This window comes from Onychostoma macrolepis, chromosome 21 (genome assembly GCF_012432095.1).
Source record: "Onychostoma macrolepis isolate SWU-2019 chromosome 21, ASM1243209v1, whole genome shotgun sequence".
Lineage (NCBI taxonomy): Eukaryota > Metazoa > Chordata > Actinopteri > Cypriniformes > Cyprinidae > Onychostoma > Onychostoma macrolepis.
This window is the reverse complement of record NC_081175.1, coordinates 3,072,501-3,080,552: the sequence shown is the minus strand read 5'-3', so window position 1 is coordinate 3,080,552 and position 8,052 is coordinate 3,072,501. Positions and strand designations below refer to the sequence as shown.

The window sequence follows — 8,052 nt, the reverse complement described above, 5'->3', positions numbered from 1 at the left end:
AGCCAAGAATCACCCCGATGCGCAAAGCATCAGCCAGAGCCCATCGTGATTGAAAAGAGGAGCGACAGAGCTGAGGATCGCCCCGGAGCCAGAGCCTCAACCGACATCTGACCAGGTGCATGAGCCGGCTACTAAGCCACAGTGCGGAGGATGCCACAGTGGCGTGCGAGGGCACGGAGAAAAGCCACTGCAACACTGCTGAGGTTGGACTTTAATTAATTATATTTGGACATGCCCATTCTTCTCCTGCCTTCTTCTGAACTGTCAGTCTGCCCTGAACTGTCTGTCCTGTCACGACCACGAAGGTCATTCCTCTATCCGCTGCGCTCCCTGTGATGGGAGTTGCTATATTTGGTCCAAGAAAACCCTGCCTGTCATGATTTCCCACTCAGCTTCCCTCTCCTGCCTCCTCTACTGTGTCCTCTGCCATCTCCTGTCGCACTGCAGCTGCATCTTACTAGTCCCTCAGCTCATCCTCAGCCTTCCATCTGTGGAGCAGATTTGCTGCGGGCCTGTCAGTCTCCAGCTCCATCGAGGTTGGAGGATCCCAGTCTCCGCCGCCAACCTCCGAGACCCAGACTCTGCCTCGGCCCGTACACCCAGCAGCTCCACCTTGGCTCCTAGCTCCCTCGTCTCCACTGTGGTCCGTCAGTCCACCAGCTCCACTGGGCTCCCTTGTCCCTCTGGCTCCACCTTCGTCGGCCATCAACTTGCACTCGCCTCAGGACTACACTCCTCTGACTTCGCCTCAGCCCTCTGTCCCTCTGGTTCCATTGGGCTCCTCCCTCCGGCTCTACTTTGGCCTTCCTGAGCCATCAGCTCTGCCCTGGCCCTCTGGATCCTCCCCATCTCCCTGGCCTGCGGCTCTCCGTGTCCTGCTGTCGGTCACCCCCTGGTGTCATCAGCCCTTCCTCCACCATGGATCCTCCCTCCATACACTCCACCATGGGCTGCCTTCATGGCTTTGGTCTGGGTCCTGCCTGCCTGCTCCTGGCTCCTTCCACCGTCTGCGCCTCCCTGGTCTCTTCTGTCTCATCCCTGGCTCATTCCACCGTCATCTCCACCCTGGTCTCTGTTAGTTGCCCTCATGCCGGTTGTCTGTCCTCCTCCTGAACCTCCACCAGTTTTCTCTGCTGGCTGTCTGCCCTTCGCCATCCCTCCGCTATCTCTTGTCCCTTCTTTCTCTGTGGCGCGAGGTCGCGCCTTCTGGGAGGGGGGCGAATTGTCACAGTATGGAGCTTGTTGTTGTGTTTCCCTGACCTAGTTTCCTGTCTGTGTCTGATTGTGTTATTCTATTCAGGTGTGTCTCGTCATTATCCTAGTTTGGTCTGTGTATTTTATGCTGCCTTCACGTGCTATCGGAAATTAACTATTTCCCACTTATGAAGTCGTGATTACGAGCTTGTCGTATTCAAGTGCTTTAATGTCGGAAAGAATAAATGGTAGCATCCCATTGGTTGACACTCATAAACATTCACCGCGCTATACATGCAGTTCGCTGACAATTCTGGAATTTCGGTCAAATACATGCTTATTTCACTGCTTATAAAACATACAATATGCTTTGCATGATCATTCATATCTAGCCTATAAATACACTACTTTAGCGACAAGACAAAGGGATGTAGTTGTTGTGAGAACAGCATTGACAGCAGCAATGGTTGTCCCCTCCACCATGTTTAAAGTTTATGACCCGCCAACTTGGAAGCTCGGGTATCAAAATTATTTCCGAATTTCCCAGTAGTAAATACGACTTGAGAGGCCGTTCACGTCCAATTTCCGATTAGGAAACTCGTATTTACGATAATTCCGATAGTACGTGAAGGCAGCATAAGATGCTCCCTTTCTGTTGATGTTTTCTCAGGTCTCGTCAATGTTACGTGTGTCTCCAGCCTTCCCTTGTGTGGATTACCTTTCCGCGGATTAAAGACTAACTTCTTCGTATTTTTGCATGTTCTTCTACACAGCACCCTGAGAAGTATATGTTGTCTTTTTTTTCTTCATTTACTTACAGCGGAATACAAAAGAAACATGAAAATAAATCAGGAGGAAAATAATGCAGTGGGCTGAAAAGAGCTGTTCTATAGGATTAACTGTAGCACAGTTTTATGATTTAAAATGATTTGTTGCAGTCCTTTTGAGTGGAACTTCCCCAAACCAGAAGAGCCTCCCATAATTTAAAACCCAGGCTTGTTAGGAAAAGTAAAATAATGCATGTAAACATAGTGAGTGGAGCCGCCATGGCACTGAAGTGAACTACATTCTGAGATTACCTCAGCTTGAAGGAAACAGGTATAGCATATATAATTACATACATAATATATTTAATTACTTTCAAAACAGCCTTCACTCTGGATGTGTACCCTATGATGCCTTAAAATCCCTTCTTACATAACCTGCTTACTGCAGTTTGAAATAGTGTGTAATTGCACCCCCTCTGTGTGAGGGAATAATTTTAGCTAACCCATGCTTTACTTGGCAGTGCACTCCCTGTCTGTGACTGTTGTTATGAGGAAGTCCCTGCAGCTCATTGGCTCTGCCATCGAACTCATCACTGCCAAGTTGAGATGCAAAATATTTTGCATTCTAAATGTCATCAGGGAGTTCTAGTAAAACAAGTGGTGAGCATTTGTTTTTCCAATATACCATCACTTAATATTTTTAATCATTTAAATCATGCATCTTTGTAGATACTGTAATGGTGATTTTAAAAGGATAGTCCACCAAAAAACGAAAATCTGCCATCATTTACTCACCCTCATTTTTGTTTCAAATTATGACTATTCTGTTGAGCATAAAAGAAGATAATTTTGGTAACCAAACAGTTTCAGTTGACACTGACTTCCATTGTAAGGACAAAAATACACTGGAAGTAAAAGGGGACTGAAACTCTTTGGTTACCAACATTCTTCAACATTCTTCTTCTTTGTGTTCCGCAGAAGAAGTCATACAGGTTTTTAATAAGGTGATTGTCGATCACCTTACAGGTTTATTACGTTTCACGTTTCTTAATCTTAAAGGAACAGTTCACCTCAAAATAAAAATTCTCTCATTATTTGCTCATTCTCATGTCATTCTGAACCTATATTATTTTGTTGTGAACCACAAAAAATGTTTTGAAGCATCTTTTAGATCAGTCATTATCACACTGATACACAGAGCCCTTACAAAAAAAAAAAAAAAAATGAAACTTCAAGTTAATTTTATTAGGTAAAGTATATTAGGGTAAGATAAATAATTTGAACACATGCTTCAATTTTTTTCAATGCATAAAAAAGTAAATGATATTGTGTTTGCTTAAAGAAAACTTACAGCTTGCAGTATAAAAAAAAATCTTAAACTCATAGTTAACAGACTACTTAAAAGCGTACTTTCACAAACATAAAAGAATTATAATTAGTAAAATAAAAATAGCAATAATAAAAAAGTTAGATGTTGAGCTAGTTGAGTACTGCTACACTTTAAAGTAAAAGATTCTGAGAAAATCAGTGTGTAAACTGCAATAAGCCTAACTGTAAAATCCACACACACCAAAAAAAAAAAAAAAAAAAAAAAAGGGGGTTTTGGGTAAATAGCGTACATGTCATTTTTCAGCAATTTTTTAGTTTAGTCCAAAAGAAGCAAACAAACACACCTGGACCTGAATGATGCACTTGAAAAAACAAAGTGTGGAATGTTGGACGCTTCATGCACTCAACTATTGCAGCTTTAATTACATAGAAGAGGGGGAGTGGCTATCAGACTCCGGTTATGAATGACAAAATATCCTTATATAATTCATACACTTGAGTGCATAGTGCATGTTTACTGCAGTTAGTGCATAGTGCATCATTTGAGACACAGCTAGTATTTATGCAGAGAGGCCTAAGGCCTTGTTCAGGCTGTCAACAAAAAAAATCTGAATTTTTGCACATTCATGTATTGTATGCAAATATTGCGGACAGTCTGCCTGAGCTGATTTCAGATGAAAAAAAATCTGATATGCCTGCAGTCCGAAAAGCCTGATTGACTCATATGCCCAAGCCAGGCATGATTGTCCGTTACCGTAACAAAAAGCTTTTTTTATTTTTTATTATTTGGCACTTTTTCTGTCTCCCACTGTGCGCCATTGATTGCACACTACTCTGGTTATGGCGCTGCCTGGTGGAAAAGTGTAGAAGTTTCATTTGTAGCTGAAACATTGGTGCTCAAATGTTTCAGATGTTTACATTTTGTGAATTAAATACTTAAAACGAAATAGGGTGGGGTTGGGGAAAGGGATTTTGAACAAGTTAATTGATTAACAAAATGCGAGTACAAAATGTTGAGTAACATGTAGGCTACTTAGAATAGGCTAATTGCAGATTAAAAAACTGATAAATGGATGAAAAGTTTATCAATGTTTAAACAGCGCAAAAAAAAAAAAAAGTTGGTCCCACTTTATATTAGATGGCCTTAACTAATATGTACTTACATTTAAATGAATCATTTGGTACAATGCACTTATTGTGTACATACATGTTTTTACATTGTACTTATATTTTTAAAAATACCTATATGTAATTACATCTGTAATTAATTTCTGTAATTACATTTATAATTACACTGTTGACCCATCACTTACACCTTAACCCACCCAGACCACCAAACCTGTCCCTAACCTTACCTGTATCCCACCTCAATAGCAGCAAAAGTGTTTTGCGATGCATTGTACTTATTTTTTGATGCAAGGTTCGAACCATATGGCATCGTGAAGCACCTTTATTTTTAAGAGTGTAGTTATAGGCTACACACTAACACTGGTCCTGTGAGGAATGGATGAAACTGAAAGCAGGTTAGTCATGTAGTGTCCTGCCCTCGCTCGGCGACACCTGTTTTTTCCCGACGCTGATAAATGAAACGCGCTCAGAGAGAGAGAGACAGAGAGGCAAAGACACACTATGAACACAGCGCAGCTGCATGAGGGTAAGAGACTGTATGGTTCTTCTTCTGATTGAGTTGAATTTTGTAGACTGGAGTATATACAATAGGAGAGACCTGAGCTGAAGAGTCTTAAGAGCGTATCTCAATAAGGTTAAATGTCCGACACACAGAGCCTACATAAAGTTGTTTTCTCTATCAGTGGAATTGCTAGTTGGTTTCAGACATCTATTTCTAAATGAGAAATTAATTTGTCTTCCAAACTAAAATATTGTCGTGTAACGATGTTCAGACAAGAGTCTATAACCAGTATGAAGGCATTTAGTTTACCAAAAGGAATACAGTTTCTGTTGGCTAAAACATATTCGGCATATGCACACAGTTGATTAATTATCCAGTTTTGTGTTGTATAATCATTAAGCTATACCGTTTTAATTTTGCTGACGACAAATTTGGCAATAGCTTTTCTTCTGCAGTCCAGACTCTAATAAAGCAGATGTGGAGTTTCGAAAATAACTCTACCACGCAAATTGCTCTCTGTGACAGCCTCTGTCTCCAACATAATAATAATACTTTATATTAGGTGGCCTTAACTTGTGCTTACCTTGAAATTAATTATTTGATACGATGCACTTACATACATGTTTTTACATTGTACTTATATTTGAAAAAAATAAAAATCTCTGCATGTACTTACATGTGTAATTAATTTCTGTAATTGCATTTATAATTACACTGTTGACTTACATCTTAACCCACCTTTAAACATATACCACTACACCTGTCCCTAACTTTACCTGTTTCCCTCCTCAATAGCAGCTAAAGTGTTTCGAAAAACTATATAAACACAATAAGAACTTATTTTTATGTAAGTAGTAGTTAAGGCCACCTAATTTTATTTGCTTGGTAGGTCTCACTTGATAATTTCAAGTCAGGTTAAAAATAAAAAAAAACACATATATCGCAGGTCATTCATCCTGAAGAGGTTTACGCATGCTTTACAGAGAAGTAACATCATGCTTGTACTTGCACTTGTACTGTGGCAGGTCTCAGCTTCTACTAGCTCATGACATATTAACCAATTGCAGTGACTATGAATTGAAAAATACTGAAAATGTGTTTTCTGAATGTTACACGGGAGCTAGATTCAGGACAGTAGGAGGCCGAAGCCACGATGAAGTCTGAAATCATTTAGACCATGAGAAATACATTTGAGACTTTAAATTTATGGTGACATATGATGGGAAATCTGACCCCTCGATACGACCCGCTTGCAATGACAGCTATACAATAACTGTACAAGACAATGTAGGCTACAAGTGTATTTTTGAAGTCATCCTGGGACCGGGTTCACAAAACAAAAATTCTTCTTTACTGCTCTTTTCTTACTTGAGAAACAATGTTTTTGTATTCCTAAAAAGCCTTTTTAAGAATGTTATTTTTTTTTCCCTAAAATTATTCTTAGGACCAACCTTAAGAAGAATAATCCCTAAAGGTAGGATATTTTATAAATGTACTGGTTTATTTAGGGTATTATTATTCAGACCTCTCCATCCTGATACAGATTCTTTTAAAAAAATAAGCACGTACTGTTATTGTTATTATACATGTACTGTGGCTCATTTATGACAAATGCACAAAATGCATTCAACAACTACATCTTTCAAACTGAATGAATTATTTTCTCACTCAGATGCAACCACTGCCAAAACTGTCCAGGCTGATTTGTATGTTTACATGAAAACTGCTTAACCCAAGTTCAAAATCTAACATAATACAAAACTGAATAAGAGAGCGGTTTGCTACAGTTCTACAGTAACACCATCCTGAAATATATTCCGAATCTAATAAAATGAAATACTATCGAAACAATTAGATGTACACCAGCACAGGTGTTTGTCTTTCAATTTCATCTACACAAAATAGAAAACTAAAACACTGGCAGAATACATTTGTACCATGCAACATATTCTGTGGTGAATTCTGACAGTATAGAGTGTCATTCTTGTTTTGTAAAGGCATTTTACAGAAGAAAATGTTGTGTAATGCTAACAGTTGTAACTTGTTTTTAGGTCATAAGTGACAAAGCGTGTTTGTGGTATTGTGGTATTCTTGAGGCCCCTAATTTTCTTCTTAAGAAAAAAAGATGTTCTTAAGGAAATCTTTGAGGACTTAAGAATTCTTCAAGAAACGCACAGTACTTACGAAAAATCCCACAAACATCTTGGAATTTATCTTAAGGAATGCCTTGGCTTGGCTTTTGATGTCCCAGCGTGCGCTTTTTATTGTAACAGGTTTGGTATGATCATAAAACTTAATCTCAAAAGAGGAATATTGGCAGCCGGCAGCGAACATGACTCACATAATACATACATAACGTACATAACAGGCTGCAAGTTTGTGAACATTTTGAAAATATCAGGATTTCTGCATTGTTTACTCATAGAAATCTAGTCTGATCTTAATTTAACTCTTAATTATACACAAAAACTAAACTAATAACACAAAAACAGCCTACATTTTTTCACATCTTTGTTGCATACTGTATGTTGATCAATCATTTGGAAAAGGAAAGTGGACCCTTGAATGTAGTAACAACCTTGTAACAATCCTTTCAGGTACACTTCAGGGTTGTAGGTTATGCATCTCATTTGACTCAGAAAAACACATTTTGTTTCTTTTTCAGCCATACTTTATTTGATTTCCTCGTGTGCTTTGGGGCATTGTTTTATTGCACTACCAAGCCTCTCTAAAGCTTGAAGTCATGAATATCTTGATGCACATTTGAATTCATTGATTGCTGCTGCTGCTTCAGGGTCTGGACACTTTGCAAAGCAGCATTAAACCATGATGCTCCATCCAACCTACTTTACAGTTGATAAGAGGTTTTGCTTGCATGCAACAATCACTCTTTCGGACCACATTTTATAAGTAATCAATGCAAAAATCCATATATTTTCAAATAATTTGCATACTTTTTCCTGCCACAAATTTTCCATGGTACTGTTAATCCATTAAGAAACAATTATGGTAACACTTTTTGTATAATGCATTATACCCTTTGATAACCCTTTATAATACGTTATGTAAAGGTTTTAAGTAAAGTGTTACCAAATTTATTTTACATGTCTGTATACAAAAGTTTCAAAAGCT

The 8,052-nt window shown here is 38.8% G+C and overlaps 1 protein-coding gene across 2 annotated transcripts in view; it reads left to right on the top strand.

The window, feature by feature from the left end:
• The first annotated feature begins 4,822 nt into the window (after nt 1-4,822).
• Nucleotides 4,823-8,052, top strand: part of LOC131528989 (5-hydroxytryptamine receptor 2A) — an 11,195-nt gene continuing 7,965 nt past the window's right edge. The window contains exon 1 of one of the 2 annotated variants that reach the window (XM_058758485.1): nt 4,823-4,944. The gene's annotated coding sequence lies outside the window, so the exon portion shown is untranslated. The remainder of the gene's footprint in view (nt 4,945-8,052) is intronic. The other variant, XM_058758483.1, reaches the window with a different exon arrangement.